At 50.1% G+C, this 20,346-nt stretch overlaps 1 protein-coding gene across 3 annotated transcripts in view; it reads right to left on the bottom strand.

Moving 5' to 3' along the window:
• Positions 1 to 19,814, bottom strand: part of MAPK4 (mitogen-activated protein kinase 4) — a 46,213-nt gene extending 26,399 nt beyond the window's left edge. The window contains exon 1 of one of the 3 annotated variants that reach the window (XM_049794260.1): positions 19,715 to 19,814. The gene's annotated coding sequence lies outside the window, so the exon portion shown is untranslated. Of the gene's footprint in view, positions 1 to 779; positions 874 to 6,113; positions 6,180 to 19,714 lie in introns of those variants that run through there. The other 2 variants (XM_049794261.1, XM_049794259.1) reach the window with 2 other exon arrangements.
• Between the last annotated feature and the right edge of the window lie 532 nt (positions 19,815 to 20,346).

The raw sequence follows: 20,346 nt of genomic DNA, 5'->3' as shown, positions 1-20,346 counted from the left end.
GCTTTGCTCTTCTCTTCTGGTCGTGGTTTCACAGACCCAAGAACTCCTCCACACAAACAAGTTATATGTACGAGATAGATGTAGGGTCCTATGGTCCTCTTTGAAAGTACGGCTGAATACATAAATATATATAGAGAGACGAATGATGTAACATTTAAGTTGTAGTTTTATCACCCCCTATTAATATGAAAAGACTTAATGACACCCTTGGCATTAAGAAGCTGGAACAAATGGACCCAAGGCAAGCAAAGTGAGCAACAGCAGTGAGTTGCAGCGTCTCAGGAGCATAACCCGTATTTCAAAGCCTCTCTGTGCTAACACATGCTCCTCTGAGCGATGAGGGAATCTCTTAACAAGATGGACTTGCTTTTAAAGAAAAGAAAAGCAGCAGAGGAACCTTCCAGCATGACGGCAGACCCCCCACTCCACTGCTGGCAATGGCCTAACAGGCAAATACCAACATCTGCTTGGGACGAGGATGCAGATTTAGCCAGAGGATCCCAATATTTGGGGGATTTTCCTGACAAAATGTGATTTTCCAGTGGCAGGTGGCCATGCAGGGGTGGCCATGGGCAAAGGACCACCTCTTGCAGATGTTCCAGTTGGGAAAAGATGGTTCAAAGCCCTCAAAGCACTTCAAGTTTTGCAGATAAACTGCAATTTTTCACCTGCAATTACTTCATTTAGAAATAGAATTGAACAAAAGGCACAAAGCACTAGAAAATGGCTGGGCTTTTTCTTTTGTCCAGATGATCAGTTCGTCAAAGCTTTGGACCTACCACGTCTCCTTGCAGATGTTTATGAATCTCCAGCCAGCTGCAAGGGCTGTGACCTTGCACACGGATGTCCCAGGTTACCAACCGGTCCCAGTGCTGCTCAGAGGGGAAAAATAAAATAAAATTATGGTGGGTCTCCTCCCATTGTGTTCTCCATGCCAGATGAATGCCTCTGCTATACACCTTAATCAGCAGAGCTGCTCCATTAACCCAGCAGTGGGTTCACAGCCTGGTCCTTCACTCTGCACTCCCCAAGCATCGGGCATCGCCAGTGGTACCCTCCTGCTCTCCTGCAGAAGTTACCCAGAGTAATGATAGAGAAAGTATTAAATGCTGACCTTTATTTAGGTTTGGGACCATCAATCATTAAAGATGGAAGAGAAACTTAACACTTCAGGCCAGCACAGAGCAGCCATTTGAAGAGGGATCCAGTTAATGGTTAAAAAAAAAGACATATGGACCATACGACGGTGGTGAGCGATGTAGGCAGGGCAGGGATACCCTCCGAGGAGCATCTGCCAGCAGTTACTGAGCCGTTTGGCAAACACTGCTTGCTCCTGTAGTTGGAAGCAAAAATAATTACAGCCTCTCTTCAATCCAGCAATTATCTAATGCTGGCTTTTGCACACAAGGATTGAACAGAGAAAGATGCTCTTGCTATTAGGAAGTGGGGCAATGTGCAGCCAGAGAGGTCCCTTGGTCCATAGTCAAAGGAGGGAAAAAAAGGATAAGAAACAAGGAGTGAAGGGGAAAAAGAAGGTAAATAACTCTTAAGGCTCTGAAAGGACAGCAGGAAGGAGCATCCTGTGTGGGAAGGTTACCCCTGCGTTGCAACCCAGCTGCATGGCTGTGGAAAGCGAGCACACATTGCTTAAACCTCAAGAAGGCAGTGGGGAGGTCTGAGGACCACGGGAAGGTTTAAGGGCAGGCTGCGACCTGATGGGCAACCAGAGGGCTGCAAGAGGTACACCTGGCTGCAGCAAAACTGGATCTTTTCCACCTGTGGTGACTAACCTGAGTTTCCTAAGCCTGCACTGAAGACCTCAGTCTCTGCACGAGAAAAAAAACCAAGAAAAATAGCAGAAATTTCCTACGGGCAAAGGGAACTCTGTCAAATAGGGCTTGGGCCAGCATGCTTCAGCAAGGTGCCATGTTGGTTTGAGATCTGTTTCTATATCTCACTTCTCAGCACCATCACCCAGAACCCACCATGTTGCTCAGCTTTTTGGCACTACGAGCCAAACTCCACGGGGTTTGCTGAGACCAGGTAGCGCTGGACAGGACCCGGTGCTAGCTCCCACGCTGAGCTTCTTGGCTTACCCTAGATGCAATGGAAGGATACCAAGTTTTGCCTCATCAGCTTAATTATTAATAATTAGTACAGTTCTAGAAGCACTGAAAGGGAAAATGCATTGCATAAGACTAAAAGGGAAGAAAGAGCCCTGTTTTATCTCACGAGCAAATCGACGGGCTTCTCGGTGCCCCTGGCTACGTCTCAGTCCCCGGCTGAGTGATGACCCTGCAGTATCTTCTGCAATTACAGAGGGACCAAGGGAGAACCATCCCTAAAAGGATGGCCCTGGAGGATGGCAAGCCGTGACCCTGTCCCCGCTCTCGTGGCTTGGTCCCTCTCACTGAACCATCCAGGGAGAACCTGCTGGCGAATACAGGGAGACGCTCCACAGCCAAGGGACCAGCAGGCAACACGCTCCTGCAGGACTGACCACCATCTCCATTTGTCCTTCTTATGTCTGCCTCCTCCAACTGAGACGACAGCAAACCCAAAGGATCAGGCTGACAAGCCTTCCCTGAAAGGCTACAGGAGTTATTTATCCAGTGCTCTCCGTTACCCAAATCAGACATCACTTCTGACCAGTTATTTCATTAGAAGCACTAAATAAATGAAATAAAGCATGCACACAGCCTCGATGCTGCTCCCAAGTTATCCGAGCAGCTGATGCCTGGAAACTGCAGCGAGGGAACAACCATTTGACTATTTAAATGTGCATTTCCAATGAAGGGCTGGATCCTGGGGCAGTACTGCAGCTAACCAAGGGGGAGTTTCGGGATGCTGGCCCCATCATCAGCAATCCCGTTTTTTCCTCTCTTCTTGGTTCTCCAAGTCTATTGTAATGAACAAGTATTATTTCAGTGGCCTAACGAAAATAGCTGCCGAGACTAACAGTGGTCATAAAACTAGCAGCGATGCCATTTGGCTGCAGATGACGGAAAACACGGTCTATTTTCACGGAACTACGAACCAGAGTCCCAGGGGTTTTTCAGTTGATGAGCCCAGGATCTGCCACCCACTTGAAAAGCCGAATTCAATGGGAGCTTCAGGGCAAACTGCAGCAGAACACAGCCAACAGGTCCTGAAGCACAACAGAGGGTCAGGAGCAGAGAGTAATGAAATTTGTGGTTACACCAAGAAGACATGCAGGGAAAACACATCCCACTTCTTTATAATGGTGGAGTCACCCCAATTTTTTACTCATGTGCTCAGTAGAGGGTTTTGCTGGGGTGCTGGAAGACAGTAAAACACAAAGGGATTCTATTTTTAAGGAATCGCAGTGCTAACTATTCCCATCCCCCTTCCCACCTCCTATCTATCCTAGTTTACGACTAGGAAAGCTTTGGGGTACTTTCAGAAAGCATATACCAAAAATTTTCTGTGTTGGAAAATTCTCCTGTTTTGCAGACCATAAATCCCACCAATTTAATAAATATGTGTGAGGTCAAAGTCATCGTTCAAACCTGCAGCATGGCCAGAGGGAAGAGTCAGGAGCAATGCCCATGCTCCCACCAGCTTGCCCTCCAGTCGCATGGCCCGGCACAGAGGGGTGACCAAGGAAGGGACACGGTTGCTTGTATGGCTAATTATACAATTAAATTCCCAAGAAACATTGTGCATATAAGAATAATGCAGGAAATGTAGAAACATGTTCCCTCTTTATGAACAATGAACACATTTTACAGTTTCAATTTACCTCTCACTTGCTTTTTCACTAAGGGCAGCTGCAGCAGCTGCCTCTGCACAGATGCAAACAGAGCTTTTTATAATCAGGACCCCTTGTGCCATAAAATACAAGGACTAGGAAATTAAGAAGTTTTCTTTTATTCTTCCATTCTTCCTCTCTCTCTCCCACACCACTCTGTGCAAGGAAGGCATTTGCCCTCGCGTTGCTGCTGGGATTTGCACCGAACTTTCTGCTCCCCTCACTCCTCCGAAGGCTCGGGGGGCTCTGGGTGCCCTGGCACAGGCGCAGGGGGGGTTCTGTGTGCCCTTGCGTGGGCTCTCTGCTGCCAGCTCCCAGCGAGCTCCCAGCATTTCCCAGCACAAGACGCGACCATGACGTTGTGATGAACTTCTCCTTTTCACTGAACCCGCTCCAAGCAGCGGCGATCTCTCTAGCTGGACGAATTCATTAAAGCTCAAGTGTCGTAACAAGATGTCTGTTATTAGCAGAGCACCACAGGTGCTAATTAAAGGAGGATAACAGTGATCTCTCGCTTCAACACCTTGTAAAGGGCCAGATCCTGCAAACCATTACATCCCAACAGCCTTTTCAACTGTACCCAAGATTAAACACCGTGCTGCAAAGCAGGAGGGGTCTCGCAGGGGCTGTGTTCATCGTACAGGCTTAGCTTATTGATTCCCGTATCAGGTAGATCTGGCAGGAGCACGATGAGATTCATTTTTTCGTTCCCTCTCTTCACCCCAGCATCCCTCCCCGCCCCAGCAAAAGCCTTTCAAACGTCCTTTATCTCTGCCTCACTGCTCTCCGTGCTGCTGCAGCAGCAGCATCCCCACTGTGCACGGTGGAGGCCATCTCCAACACGGAGGAGGCAAGCAGCAGAGACCGAGTGCAGCGGACCGAGGGTCCGGGGTGTAGGGTGCAGCGGACCGAGACCGGGGAGTTTGGTGCCCACCGCTCCAGTGATGGACTCGCATCTCTTTAGGAAATCTCTCCAAGCTTTAGTCACAGCAACGGAGTTACTGAAGCAGAGGGAAATATGGGCAAGTCTCCTGTAGCTCTTAGCTCCCAGGCCAGCGACTGCTTCAAGGCTGAAACTTAATTAGTACTTCCCATCAATAAACACGGGCTCCTGGTGCTCAGTTCTGCAGGAACATCCTGCAGAGAGCCCCGGGGAGGGTCACTCTTCGAGGCTGAATGCAGGTAAAGATAACGCTTCTGCTTTTGTCTTGGCAAACAGCCTCTTCCCTTCCTTACCTCCTGCAGTTCAAGCTATAAACTACAGGATCTGGTTCCCTGCTTTGCAGCCTCCCACACCTCCCAGGAGTACAAGGTTTTTACCACAAAGTTGGTGGCCCCATGCCCTGTGCGTCCTGAGACCCTCCACACTCCCTGATACCCATCTGCTGTGCTCTGCACCAGCCCCACACCGGGCACCCTGGGAGAAGCAAGCACATGAGGAGACCAGATCTGGCAGATGGGATCCCAGGGAAACAGGAAAACAGGGGGCAAGAACCCATCCCAGCAAAACCAGTCTGATCTCAGAGGAATGAGCTGTTCCCCAACCCTCAGGATGAATACGGCTGACCGCTCAGCCTTTGAAGGATGCTGAAGATAAAGCGATGCTCTTGTGCCGTGTGTCCTCAGCTACCTCGGTGCTGGGGTCTCCGCCAGACACACCATGTCCCAAAAGCACCACAAGCCTGTACACAGATACTGGCAAGCACTTGGACCTGTCTAAAAGCAAGCTACAAAGTCAGAGCGCTGCTGTTGTGAGCTCCTATGAGTGAAGCTCTTACTAATTACCACTGGCAGAGTCCTCCCCCTGGGCAGAATCAGACCCTCTTACACCAGAGCTGTTTATAGCAAAGAGTCAGAGATTACTAAAGTCAAATCGATGGCACACTCTGAGTTTCTGAACATGGGTTTTATCCTCCCAGCTTCACTAGAGCTGCCAATCCACAGCGCATCAGGCACCCTGGGTGATCTGAAGCAATGTGTTTTTCAGGAAGAGTTTTTTCCTTGGGGATCTATCATGCCCTGACAACCCAGCTGTACCAAACAACAGCCATGCAACCTGCCCAGGAGTAGATCATATACCTATTTCCCCCAAAACAGTACTTATCAGATACCTTTCATACCAGCATCCAAACAGAAACCCACTGAGGAGGAGATGAGCAGAGCTGCCACCAGCAAAAGGCCAGAAGGCACCAAGTAGCACTCCCAGAAGGAAGGTGAAATCTCCATAAGCCTTTGGGAAAAGCTGGAAGGAGAAGGCAAAACCAAAGGGAAGCAGCACAAAAATGACCCCAGAGTCCTGGCTTGAAGAGTAGTAAAACACACACAATTTTCCCATGCATACCATTGTAGTGTTAAGCGAGCGGAGCAGCATCACTCAGCACTGCAAAGCCACCTCTGCTGCCCAAGCCTCTTGCAGGAAAATAGGAATTTTCCTCCTTAACAGCTAGGGCACTTGTGGCTAGGCCAACTTACACTCAGAGAAAGAAAGAAAAAAAAAAAAAAAAAAAAAAAAAAATCAGACAACGCTCATTAGTTCACAGAAAGAACAGAAAACAATGAAGAACTTGCTGACATTCGCAGGGATTTTAAGCAGTGCAGGAAAGCCACCCGGCTGCCCCTGGCCAGACAGCCGTTTTTGGTAAATCAGCCATGGCAGGGGGCTGCAAGCGGCTGAACACAGGCGAGTCGTGGGGCAAAGTCTCATTTCCCAGGGGGACCAGCATGTGAAACTGCTCCGGGCTCGGCGGTCTGCAGCCAGCCAGCAACCAGACAGTGCCTTGAACAAACAGGGCTCAGTACATGCGCCCCGCAGCCAGTGCACCCTCTTCTACCAGCCTAAGTACATTTGTTTGACATGATATTAAGCTGGAAAAGCCCAGCTCCATCTCTATGAAGGCATCCACCTGTGTCAAGCTGTCCGTGACAGACAGACATACATCATAGCCGGCGTATTTTTCTGCACCTGTAGCCTCCATCCTGCTCCCCCTGCAGCCCTAGTCTTGCCAGCTGTGGTTTTCATGCTGTATGGGCTTTTAATGGCCGACAACACATTGATTTAAAACCAGCAGAATTATTTCCATTACCTAAATAAAGCAATTCCTAGAATGGATGACTCAGAAGTCACTCCCCTAGCCATAAATCGGAGAGGAAACACGATACCTCATTGGGGCAAATCACTTTGCCCTTTTGGTTTGGCAACTACAGTCTTTTCTTCCAAAAACGAGATGAGAAGACCTGCTCTCTGCCGGGGCTTTGTCAGAGAGCTGGGTCTTAGCTCCCCAGGACACCTCGGGTCAGGACTTTGCCTGTGTTATCACTGGAGGGGCTGGACCAAGATAAGCAAAAGCAGGGTGGTTATTAAAAAAAAAAAAAATTATTTTTAAAAAAAGAAAAAGAAATAGCCCAGGAGGTTTTTTTACTGTGACTGCAGAGCCTGCACCAGGAATTTGCCCCAAAGGAGGTATGTGCAGCACGCGCCGGCAGGCAAAGAGATGGCAGAGCAACTCCTTTGACTTGCCCCTACCCTCCGTGGGCCCCAGGAGGTACCTCTGTGAGCAAAGAGCCTGATGTCCTCTCAAAACACTGCGCTGGGATCTCACAAAAGTGCTTGCACTTGTGTCTCTTGGAGATTAACCTCTCCCTTAATCCCTCTGCTCACTCACAAATCTCATCCAGTTTATTTTGGGGGACGGGGCTGGACCGCTTGCAGATCTGCATGCTCAGCTTGGGAAAACAACGAAGACAGGCTTTATGGAGAGGAAAAAAACCAAAACCCCTGCATTTGTCTGCAGAAACCACTTTGTAAAAGGTTTCCACTCCCACTCCTCCCACTGCAATCCCGCAGCAATGGCCCCACGCTGCTGCAGCCCCAACACAGCAAAAGAGATGCTCCCCCCAGTGACTGAGAGAGGAAAGGGGGTAAAAATATGTGGTGCAGAGATTTGCCCAGTGCCCCAGCCAGAAACACACCCCTGATGCTCCCCACTCCTCCCAGGCAGTTCGGGGCAGCTGTACCTCCGGCCACATGCTCTTGCCTCCATCACCCTCGAGAGGAGCGAGCGATCAGAGACGTCCATCTACGAACAACCCTCTGGGAGGGTGACGGCAGCTTTTGCCAAACCGACGCTCGCTGAGCACGGCAAGACCGAGTACGCAGAGAACGTGACCTGTAACCCATCGTAAACAGCACAGGCATAGCTTCAAACCTCAAGGAGAATTAATACATCCAGGAGACTGTCCAGATGTGGTATTTCACCATACACTCTGTCATATTCAGCGACCTTGATCCACGTGTATGGGGGTTTAGGTAGCAACACCTCCTGGAAGATGTTCTTCTTCAAGGGCAGGCTTGAGCCATGTTTCAAGCCCAAACTGCTTCAGCACTCCTACAGACACAAGCGCTTGCTCACGGTCAGGTTTCTGCAGCGCACACCTCTGGTCCGTGTTATCTCCTGGCACAACCGAAAGGGCAGCCCCTCCAGCCTGACCCACACGTCCAGCCCACCCGCCCCATACATCCAATCTGCCTGGGGAGCAAGGCAGGTCCTTCCCAACGGTGGGGACTCGGCATTCCAAATTTCAGCCCTTTCCTTGGTCTGACTCCCTAAAGAACAGGGCCAAAAGGTCCCACACCTGCAAACAGATGCTGGAGACCAGGAATCCCACACTGAACAACTTCACACGGCAAAGCTCCCAGTCTTCTACTCTGGGAAAAAAGTCTCTGCTGTTTTAATGCTTCCCAGTCTCATGATTTTGGGAGACCGTGGTGCGTAGTCGTGGGATGCCAGCAGCCAGCAAAGCTGAAAGCTGGTGGCAGTGGAAGAAATGTGCTGGCACCGTCAAAAATAACGCAGGAGATTTTCTAGAGAATTAAAACAAAAATGTTGTAAGTCCTGGTCTAAAATAGCCCAAGCAAACCAAAACACGCTCCTAGTGACTTTTAACCATCCAGATAATAGATGGGGAATAAAAGGCTTTGCTGGACCACTGCTAAAGCTTGCTCTCAGTATAATCACTGACTATTATAACGAGATTACGTGGATTAGCTGTATTTTAAGGGAACGTCAATGAACTGGACAACCTTTCTAGGTAGGTTTTTAGTGCTACACAGAATAATACCGGAAAGACATCAAACCAAGGCAGCTATTTTTAGAAAGCATTCCTCTAAATAACCTAGGTGGAGAGAGATTGCAAGGCAACAGAGGTGCATTAATGCAGGCAGTAGCTGAATGAATGAATGTTGCAGAGAAAAACAGATTTATCCCTGGTTTCTCTTGGCTGAGTTGCACAAGAAATTAATTCAGCTGGACCCAAGCGTGTATTCCTCCAATGCTGTGTTGTGAAACACACACAAATGTTGGAGGGAACGAGCAACCCAGGAGGCACTCTGCTAAGAGAGGAAAACATGAGGCCAGGATGATCCAGGATGAACGCGCTGGAGTTTGTGCCTGGTGCCCTCAAGTCCCCCCGCCCCAGTTACAGACAGGGCACGTGCCTGGGAAGGTGCCCCCCAACCAAGTCTGAAATTAGACTTCACCATCATCACGGCATTCTTCACCACGTGGGATGCAGTAGCTATATCCCACACAGAGAGCGGTGGTAGCAGTCCACCGAGGTGCGGACAGACAGGCGTTTGCCCAGCACTTGGAGGGACGGGTCTGTTTTATAGTCATTGCACTCTTGCTCGGAAAACCCAGCGCTCACATTCTCGCTCTCATTTTCTACTAACTAACCTCATGATTTAAGAGGAACTCTCAGAGAATCCATTTTTTCATTGCTTTTTGTCCCTGGAGCTTAGTCCTGCAAAACACCCAGCAACTTCAAAATAAGCTGGATGCTGCACAGTCCGAAGTCTTTTACTCTTCTTTTCCAGGATGGATCCAAGCTGGAGCCTTGGGGACTGAAGCCTGGAAATTTTACTTCCCATGTTCTATCCAGCCACATCTCTGCACCTTCTCTCTCGTGACTCAGACAGGGCTTGTGAATAAAAGCCAATTAGGGATTAAGCATCAGAACAGCACAGCAAAAGGATGGCCCCTACCCAGGCCGCTCACAGCCAGGGATCTTTAGCTCCCACCCTGGTGAAGCAACAAAAATAACCCATTAAAAAGTCACTTTAATTGCCTTGCCAGTGGTTTGCACAAACTCCAGCTCGAGGTTAAAAATTAATTAAGCCTTAAATTGTAAATTCTCTTCCATTCCTCCCACTTCTACCCTTAAATTTTAATGGGGTCATGATGAGGGGGGAAACAGATCCAGCCAGTCCTCCAGCTCTTGTACCCAGCTCCTCCGCAACAAGGACCAGGCTCGCTTCTGCTGGGTTTGCTCCACCATGGGTTCCCATTGCAGGCACCCAGTCTGTTTTGGAACACACCACCCAGGCTGCTGCCTAGATGCAATTAAGACAGTCACGAAGTTGATATTCTTCATGCCAGAAAGAGTCTTAACCAGGATGAGAAAATTGAGAAGGTGCAACTATGCCGTGGTCCTCCGGAGCCCTGGGAGGATCTGCTCCGTCCCACGTGGGGCTTGTGCTTCTCAGACTTTGCGCATCACTTTGTGTCCATGTTTACTGCTACTCAGGAGGAGAAATGTTCCACCACCACACTTTTGTTGAAAAACAAGATGCAAACAGGAGGTAAGCACATGCAGCAAAGCCCAAAAGGCATCTCACAGTGGAGCACTGCCTGCCTGCTGCCTGGCTGTCGCTGCCTGCTATGCGAGGATCATCTGAACTGGGCACAATCCTGCTCCCCATGAAGAGCTGGGTGCACAGGAGGGAGGAGGGAGTGAGAGAGCAGCTCCACGGCAAAACTGGGAGGCTGCTGAAGGTTTGGGCTCGTTTGCTCCATTTTCAAATCTGATGCTTTAAATGCAGGGCTAGAGCATCAGCCTGTCCTATGCTTCGTTGAGAGCAATGCAGTTGAGGTCCTCTGCACCAGCTTGGGCTCTAGACCACCGGTGCTCAGCATTTAGCCAAATATTGCTCTGAAACATCCCTTCCGCTCTGCACAGGGCCGTAAAAGAGTGATCAGGATGGAGCAATTTCACAGCCCTAATCCATTTCTTCACTTTTGGCTCCAGTGGGCGGCAAGATACCCATTTTGCAAAAGGAATCATACTAAGAAACCCTGGCTGAGTGGTTTGCTTTGCAAGACTCCAGACTTACTATTTTTTTTCCCCCTTTCAATATCTATTGCTCAAAAAATGCTTATGTTTCTAAAGCATTTTGCAGATCTTACAGTACTTTGCTGGGAAAAAGGAAAGCTGACAAACATATTATGGTAATAAAGATTATATTTTCTGTCTGAGTAGTAGCAGGCACATGAGATTTATTCCGATAAAAAGAGGCCAGCGTAGGAGATAAGCTTATATTCCAGGATGTAAACCTAAATCATGGGAAGATTTAGAGACTCCACGGGGAATGGGCATCCTGCATCCCCGCAATGGAGGAATGCCTGCATTAAAAGCAGCATCCCCATACTCTTCCCAGGGTCTGCAGGACTGTCTGCCCTCCTCAGTCTCATGGCACCAGTAAAATGAAACAGGTGAGATAAGCAAAAGCACCAACCCATGCTACTCCATAGGGAAAAAGGAGAAGTTCTCTAAACTTTGCCATCACAGTTTTTCCCCTAGTTGTTCAGCTACTGCATTTATCCTGTGACTGCTCTTGGGATCTGCTGAAACACACAACATTTTCATGTACTGAAAAGATGTTGCAAGTATTATAATTGGAATTCCCTTCAAATTTCTCCCCTTTTTCCAAAACGCACTCTGCCCATTTTGTTGCATTTGAAGAGCAGACAGCAATTAGCTTTCCAGCTCAGAGATACTTTTTTTTTTCCCTCTCTCATCCTTAGACCCATCATTCTAACAGATGAGATTGTGGCATTTCTAATGACTTAAAGAGACAAAGACTGTAAAAGCCTTTCCCGAATGCAGAATTGCCTCCACGCTCTCCAAACACACAAGATAATGAGGCCCTTCAAGTGCCATGATCAAACTCCTTTCTACCAGCCTGATTAGTGCCGCTAACAATCTTGCTTGTGTCTCCACCGTCCTCACCCAGTTCAGCAAAGTGCTCTCTGCAGCATTTACACTTTGTTAATCAGTTGGTATTTACCAGAAATTTGAGGTTGCTTGTGCTGAGCTGTTCTGCCTGCTCACCTGCCTTAACGTCAGGGGATGCAGCGACGCAATCACTAACCCCGGGCAAAACCCAGCACCGAAGAGGCACGCAGATGGCACGGACGTCTGTCATGCCTAAAATCAAGCAGGTATTTTGGGAGCAGGTGCAGCCATCTCACTACTCTCAGAATTTTTGTTTTCTTTTTAAATAAGCAGAATGAGCCTCTGTCTAATAACAAGAGTGGCTAAGACTCAGGTGAGGCTGGGATCTCAGACAAGTTGAAAAGTCAGTAATATCAGCCATTGATATTGTTTAGCAAACGTAAAGCCCATCAAGATGCCCTTTGAGATTTCCCTGCCCCTTATTCAAGCGAGACAGATGACTCGGCGATGATACTGTGCGCATCGCGATCCCTTCACAGCCACCAGTTACAACTCGAGCTTTATTTTCCTAAAAGAGTCTCATCAAATTTCACATTTCCTTGTTCGCCCCTTGTACCAAAAAACCCCGAATTGACCTCAAGTGTAAAGCAAAAACAGGAAAAAAAGAGAAACGTGCATAGAAAATTTCAACTTTGCATTAAAACTTATCTCACTGAAGTTTAGCAAATGGTGGCACGGGCGTGCAGGAGCAATGAAGACATGCCAGCTGCCATTGCTAGCAAAGCTGCATGCACATCTGGCCCCAGTCCTGCAACATCCCCTTCAACCTAGCAGCAACTCCAGGAGCAACAAGAGACCTGCCCCCTCCACCATCCAAGCTTTTTTTCTGCTTCATGAGGCTTTCCTTCTTGGTTCCCACACATTCCCACAACCCTGCCAGCTCCCTGGCCACCCATTCCCCGCTCCCAGCTTTCCTTAGCAAGACGACTACCTTCACAGAAACAGCAGCAGTCTGCTCCGTGCTTACTGCCTTACTAAAAGCACATATTTATTTCTAATTTATGGCATTTCTGAGCAAACTCAGCCTGGGAGATCTATGGAAGGAAACTAAGGCTGGCCTGCTCATTTCAGGCTCAATGAATTTAAAAAAACAGGGAGAAAGCATTCCCAGAAAGCAAAATAATTGTAATTCTTAAAAGAAATTATCTGAAATACTCTCCAGGTCAGATTCATTGCTTGTAGAAGAGATGCAAACCAGTCCCCATGTTTCAAGCAGCAATACTGGCAGAAATGCAAAGAAACAACCTTTTATTTCTCTTCCCATTCTCCTTGATCTCATTTTAATTGGAACTGGTCCCAGCTGAATCAGATCCCGAGAAGCCCAGCACCTACCCTCTTGTCCTTGAAGTCATTTTAAGCTGGGACCTATTTCCACATTCACATTTCCAGCCCTGCCTCCTCACAGCATGCAAAGGTTTAATTTACCTTTACCCAAAGGCACTTTCTAATAGTTCAAAACTTTCCGTATTTCACAGGACGGGGCAGGGGGAGTTAATGGAGCACACAGCCCCGGCGAGGGGCCGGGTATAACCGGTGCTGTGACGGCAGACATGGGATGATATTCCACCTTAATTGCAAATGTGATCCAGCCTGCATTTTCTTCCGCCTCCTCTCCTCCATAAACCCCCAGACCAGGAGCATGCAGTTTGGGGCTGGGAATACCCCCAGCTCCTTCCACAGGGATTGGCAGCATCACAGCCACAAAAAATAAGATATGGGGAAGGGGGAACAAGTCCTTCCAGAAAGGCTCAAGCCCCTGCCCCGCTTCACTCACACATAGGAACAAGCCTCTCTCAGAGTCCAGAGATGATCTGTAGGGTTTCCTTTAGGAAGGGATTTTGGGAGGAGGTCTTAGGAAGCATCCAGAGGAAAGCAACCTGTACTCTGAAACATGACATTTGATTAGGCTTTTTATCTTAGTTTACATAGCTAATTGTTGCAGGTGTATCAGTTACCATGTAATTAATACTGTTGTAAAATCAGGTGTAGCCAAGAACTGACTTGTGCAAACAATCCGAGCAGCTGGGACAGATGGACACCAACGGGTATCGGCCCTGGGGGTTGTTTGCTCTTCCCTGAATCTGCAGGGATCCTAACATGAAGCTGAGACACAGCCAAGCCACTTCCCTGGGAAATCATATGGACTCAGAAAGTCTCCCATCGCTCAGCCTGGGAGTAAGACAACGGCTCAGGACAGCAGAGGGTAACTTTTTATCCCCAGCAGGTCACGGCCGGTGGGGAATGCACCAAGGGTGCAAGAGCAGATGCAAGACTAAGGGCATAAGGGCAGAATGCAGGTTTTCCCACCTGCACGTGGCAGATCTACACTGAGTCCCAGGAGGGGACAGCTCTCCCTGCCACAGAGCGGCTGTGAACCCAGAAAAACATGTAAGCATCCCTGCCAGTGACCAGACGGACACGCGCATACCTGGGCACCGCTTCTCACGCCACCGGGAATGCTCACATCAGCGCTCTGGAAAGCTTTTTCTTTGAGTTCCCCCACTCCTTCCCTTCCTCCCAGGAACGCCCTGAGGATAAGCATGCTAAAAGCCATGTAGCTCTGGGCTGCTGCAGTGGCGTGGGCTGGCCAGCTTCCTACAGAGATGACTGTTGTGTATAATATAGAAACTGAGCTGCTTGTTCCAAGCACAACCACCCCGGCTGCTTTTTAAAGACAGGCTTAGTTCGGATGCAAAGTGCTGCAGGAACAAGCAGCGCTAATTCCCCCTGCAGCCTTCAAGCCAGGGGAAGTTTTCAGTATGGAGATCTGGGAGTTTGTCCTGCTCCTGACCCTCTCCCAGGGACAGGGAGTGCCTGCAAGGTCAGCCTGGCACCTTTCAGCAGGGCTGAAATCGGCTCCTGTAAATCCCCACATGCAATTCCGCCTGGAAAGCCCTCGAAGATGATCACTGTTTAACCTTGCCCTAGCACAGATCACGGGAAACACAGAGAGGCTTCCCGGTGCCAAGCTTGGGCTGCACCGGTCGGCATCGTGCCTGCCTGGGAAGCGCAGCCGATGAGGTTTGCAAGGTGCAGCGGTCGGTTAGGAGAGGAATATGAAGATGTCAAGGCACAAAAGAGGAGATTCAGTGCTCAAACGTGCAAAAATAATTCAAACCATATGAAGTATGTGATTTTCTTCCGCAGTGGTGTCAAAGACACTCGAAGACCATTTGCTGGGCATTCGCAGGCCAGAGGCACCAAATTTCACTCTCTTCTACGCTTTCAGCTGCACGTGTACAAGGAGGACAACATCTTGCCACTATTCATCACATACATACACCCAAAGAGGCAAATAAAAATACCACAATGCAAAAAACTAATGAATAATCAATACTAAACCCAAGGAACACACCAGTAAGTCTTTCGGATGAAGAGCCGCTGCTGGCACGTGGAGTAGCTCACATTTCAGCGTTAATTGCCCACGGAGCAGCAGCAGATCTATGTGATTAGGATAAAGCCAAAATGAACTGCCATGTCTAATGCAAGTCCTCTTCCATTATAGTTTCTTTCTGTTTCCGTGCTAGTCACAGAAACTACGAGCCCAAAATAATATCAGCAGTGTCTAAATTTAAAAGGGCAAGTTTTACAAAGCCAAAAGCAATCATTAGCATCACTGAGAGTAAGGGACTTGCTCGAAGCATCTACCAAAGACCCCAAAAGTTACAAATCCAGAAAAGCAGCAAGAGTTAAATCAGGCAAAAACCATTCTGGCAAAAATGAGATGTGGAAAATCCATGGAAACACGATCTTTCTAAAAGACAAAGAAAAGGAAGAGGAAAAAGAAATGGCACTGAAATATCCAGGGTTGGTGACTGATGAGGACCTCTAAAGGAATCCATTAAATCTGAACAGCCAACTAAATTAATTGTAAAGTAAGGCACTTTTTAAGCATGCTAACAATAGGGAATTAGATAGCTGCTGGATTCACTATTAGGTACCATCAGTAACATTGGAAGTGAGTACCTGTGCTGCCAATGGGATGCTGGGGATGGGACAAAACAGTTACCAAAAAGGACAAGAGAAACTCAGTCTACAGATTAACCATGTGCATCCCATTGTGCAAAAGCAGGGTGTTTCCCAACAACCTCCTCTATAACCTGCCTTAAAACGCCTTAATGACAGAGATTTCAGTATTGCCAAACATCTGCTAAAATAAAGTATTTTAAAATCAACCAGTGAAACACAGGGAAACCTTGTGTAGTGACAGTATTTTAAAAAAGGACAGAAGGTGAAAGGCAGGAGCAGCAGGCAACCTGGGGTCAGCTCCGACTAGAATAGCAGGACAGAAATTTCAGGTAAATACATGAACTGGAGACTAAAAATACAATTCCAATCAGCCAGCTGAGTTTCCTGGAATTAGGTCTATTTAAAAGACTTATTTTTTCTTTGACAGCCAACAGGGCTGCATGACGCAGACAACTGCCTCGACACAGCGTTTGCCTGCATTTCTCCGAAGCACATAATATTTTGAGGGTAAGTCTCACACCAGGTGTAATGAACACCCACACATTAGGTGTGTGCCAGCACAGCCCCAAGCGTGGCTGTTGATGGGGTGAGACCAGGGAGGGAAGCCAGCACCCAAGCACGGTCCTCAGATTTTTGTCGCTGCTCAGTCTCATCTGCGATTCCTTCTGGAAGATTAAATGTCAACCTGTAACACAAAAAACCCCGGTAACTAGTGGAAGGTTGGCTGATGCCACAGTTGCACAGAGACCCCAATCATGCTTTCATGTGGTAAAGTAATACATGAGGCCAGAAAAGGGATCTCTGCCCGAGCCAGAAAAGGATTTGGGTTGAGCGTGGGGCATCTCTTCTGTGTATGCTGTCAGAGCAAAGCCAGTGCAAAAAGGAGGTGGTCTTTGAGGGTGCAATGGGAAATACATCCATTAGAAGCTGGAAAGCAAGCTCACACCAACACACGGCATTGCCGAGGTCACAGCTGCATCCAGACTGGCACCTGGATGATGCGGTCACACCAGCCACGTCCCAAGGGTGGCCACAAAAACCATACACAACGCAGCAGGAGCCTCTCGGTGTGAGGTTGTAGCACCTCAAATACTTCAGCCTCCTGAGGAGCAGGTGAAGAGGTGACCAGATCACTGCAGGCAAGGAGCTGGGAGTGACAAGTCACCTTTGTGACAAGGGCACAACAACATCCCCCCTCTGCAAGTCGAAGCTAGATAAGTTCAACCTTGAAATGAGATAGCATCTCCCCAGAGTGAGAGCAATTAAGTGTTGGCACAAGGTAAGGGGGGGGGGGGGGGGCTCACCATTGCTTAGAGCCATTAAAACAAAATTAACGGGCTGGTTTTTAACCCAGCCTTCTGTGTCTGCAGGAGGATGAGCTGCAAACGCTTCCCTGCAGTTGCATTTCTGCAACACCTCCCACCTGGGGACGTGGAAAGTTTCAGAAGCATTATTTATGCCTCAAAAAAGGCCTGAGTGGTAGGAGAACAGCAGGGTCATGCTAAAAAAAGAAAGATCAAGGCGAAAGGACTAAAACCCAAGATTTGCAAGCATTGCACAAGATTCATCTCACTTAAATTGTGACCTCTTAAACTCAGATATCCAAGTCGGAACCAGCACCCCGACGGACGTTCGCCTGCGCCGTATCTGAGGTTTACCACAGGGCGAAACGAATCCCATTCAGGAGGTACCTATCCCCTCCATTTGGTGGGCAGCAGCTCAGACCAGACACTTTTAGATGCCCAAGCGAGGGCAAATGAACTGCATCCACCAAAACAGCTTCCACTGCAAGTGAGCTGCTTCATACCACCTGGAAAATCGAGAGGCAATTTTGGCTTGTAATGCCAATTGTGGGAATTTTGCCTCGCTGAGTTGCCCGGCACCCAGGAGGCAGAAGCAGGATGAGAAAAAGCTACTCCAGCACCTGGGAGCAGGTCTTCATGTCTCTGTTCTAGGTATAAAGAAGAGATAAACAGAGATTATATGCATGAAGCACTCAACCTGGAGAGCTTGAGGTTGGCTGAGATGCTTGCAGTTCAGCATCCTTCTTTCTGAACACGGGTTATTTGATTGGGATTTCAGACCTTATTGGTCCTCACTAATAGGCTGGGCTCTGCTTGAGGAGGGAAAGGACTGCACTGAGCCTGACTTTTCTCTGCTTTGGCTCTGAACCCAGGTGGAGGCTCACAGTGGTGGTCTCCCAAGCACAGGAGAATCGATGGTATGTGGGTTATCACATCCCTTTACCCTCACCTCTTTTGCAGGGAGGGGCAATGCTGTTAAGCTCACCCGCTGGGTATGAGATTTATCCTCAAAATATTATGTGCAACTCCAGCCCTGGCTCCTGCAATATCCTCGCTATGGTCCTGGTCTCCCTTTCCCTGCAATCCTTCTCACACATACCTCCACAGGGTTTCATTGTCACCTTCAACCTGATAGACATCTGTCCATCCAAAAGGAGGAAAGTGCACTGCAAATCTGAGTCTCAGTTGCATGCCTTCATCATATCCAAGGTGATGATATCACCATCCCCAGGCCTCATTCTGCAGGAGGCTGGGCTTCTGCTGCAGACCAGGGGAGGGAAAAGCACTCTGCGTTTCCTGGGAAGTTCCCAGTGCCAGGTAGGATTAGACACGCCTAATTAACAGTGAGGAGCAAGCAACACAGAGCTGAACGCAGGGACCGAAACCCCTCTCAGCAGTATCCAAGCACTGTCTCCAAAAGCAAGCCACCTGCTTCGTGAAGAGAAGCCCTTGATATTGCACATCACCTTCTCTAGCCGCACCATCCCCCAGGTGTACAGACAAGAGACAGATAGCGAAGGTACCCAAACACCTCTGACACCCCAAAAAAGGCTGAGCTCTGGATGTACAGCGGACCCTGGGGGGACCCCTCTCCCCTAACCCACCCCACGCCTCGGCGCTGGAGGACATGGCCGGGCAAAGAGCTGTGCAGGGACAGCCTGTCAGAGCCGCTGGGACATCGGGGTCGGGTTTTTTCCCCCCTGCTTTCTGGTACTCACACTACACCAGCCTGGGATGAATCTTCCCGAGGTGCCGTGCCTCCCGGCGCAGCAGCCAAGCATGCGTTCATCACACATCGAGCACGTTTGATGGCCATTAAAGCCTGGACCGTCGCCACCTGCCATCTCCAGACCCGAGGGTCTAGTTCAGGCTAGGAGTAAATAAATAAGACGGAGAGCAAAGGCAGCCTGCCTTGGAGAGGGAAAGAGGGAGAGAACCAGGTTTCTCTCTCCGGACGCAGGGAAGGGAGCCGGCAACCTGCCGGGCACGTTGACGCCAGCTCGGTTGCGCGCAGATTTAGCCCTGCAAGCCCGCAAGTCTGTATGCATATAAACATAAAGCACGTACATACACATAAAGCAGGTGTAGAACCGGAGAGAAGCAAAAGCAGACGCGCTCGCTCGTCCTCTCGGGCGCTGCAGGCTCCTTAACGGATTTTAAACCCACCGTTCCAAGGAGGGGGGGTGGGGGGGGGGGTGGTTGGGGGGGTCGTCTCCGCCAGGCCCGGCGGTGGCAGCGGGGCCGGACCGGGCTGAGCCCCGGGGAAGGGCGAGACGGGACCGGCACCGGGACCGGCACCGGCGGGCGGTTCCAGGGACGGCTCCCCCCCCCCGCCCAGGCGGGTCCCGGCGGGCTGCCGGTCCCGAGGTCCGGTCCCACACGGGACAGGAGCGTGAACCCGGGCAGCGAACCCGTTCACCGAACCCCGCCGTAACCCACCGCCCACCCGCTCTCCCTCCCTCCGGCCGGCTCACCCCGCACCGCATCGCTTCCCGCCCCATAATCCCCTCACAGCCGGTCCCCGGCGGGTTCAGGCCGGGGTAAACGGGAGCGGGGCGCGGCGCGGGATGAAAGGGAACGGCGGAACCGCCGCACTTACCGCGGCCGCACCGCTCCGCCATAGCCCGGCTCGGCTCGGCTCGGCTCGGCGCACCGGCACCGCGCGCCCGCCCCCGCCGCTGACGTCACCCACCGGCCTCAGCCGCCGCGCGGGGGCCACCTGCCGGGGGAGGGGGCGATCCCCGGCGAGGAGCCGCCTCAGGGGAGCCCCTGTGTGTCCCCCCCCCAATCCCGGCTAACCCTCGCCGTCCCCGGGAGCGGCCGCCTGAGGGGATCCGGTGTCCCCCTCGCCGTCCCCGGGAGGAGCCGCCTGAACGGCTTCGGAGTGTGTCCTGTCCCCCCCCACCCCCGCCGCCGGCCATCCCCTGTGAGGAGCTGCCTGAGAGGATTGGGTTCCCCGCCATAGTCCCTGTGAGGAGCTGGCTGAGGGGACTGGGTTCCCGCCATAGTCCCTGTGAGGAGCTGGCTGAGGGGACTGGGTTCCTGCCATAGTCCCTGTGAGGAACCGCTGAGGGGGGATCCCGCCTGGCCCCCCACCCTCAGGGTGTCCCTCACAGCAGGGGCAGGGAGGCTGAGGTGAAGCCTCACTCTGAACGTGGAGACAACCCAGGCTGGGCTTTCTGTCCTTTCCTCCCTCCATTGTAGCCAAGGTGTATTTTGTTTACCGGTATT

The sequence above is a fragment of the Accipiter gentilis genome, chromosome Z, assembly GCF_929443795.1.
Source record: "Accipiter gentilis chromosome Z, bAccGen1.1, whole genome shotgun sequence".
Lineage (NCBI taxonomy): Eukaryota > Metazoa > Chordata > Aves > Accipitriformes > Accipitridae > Astur > Astur gentilis.
The sequence above is the reverse complement of the archived record's forward strand: the minus strand, read 5'-3'. Positions and strand labels throughout refer to the sequence as shown.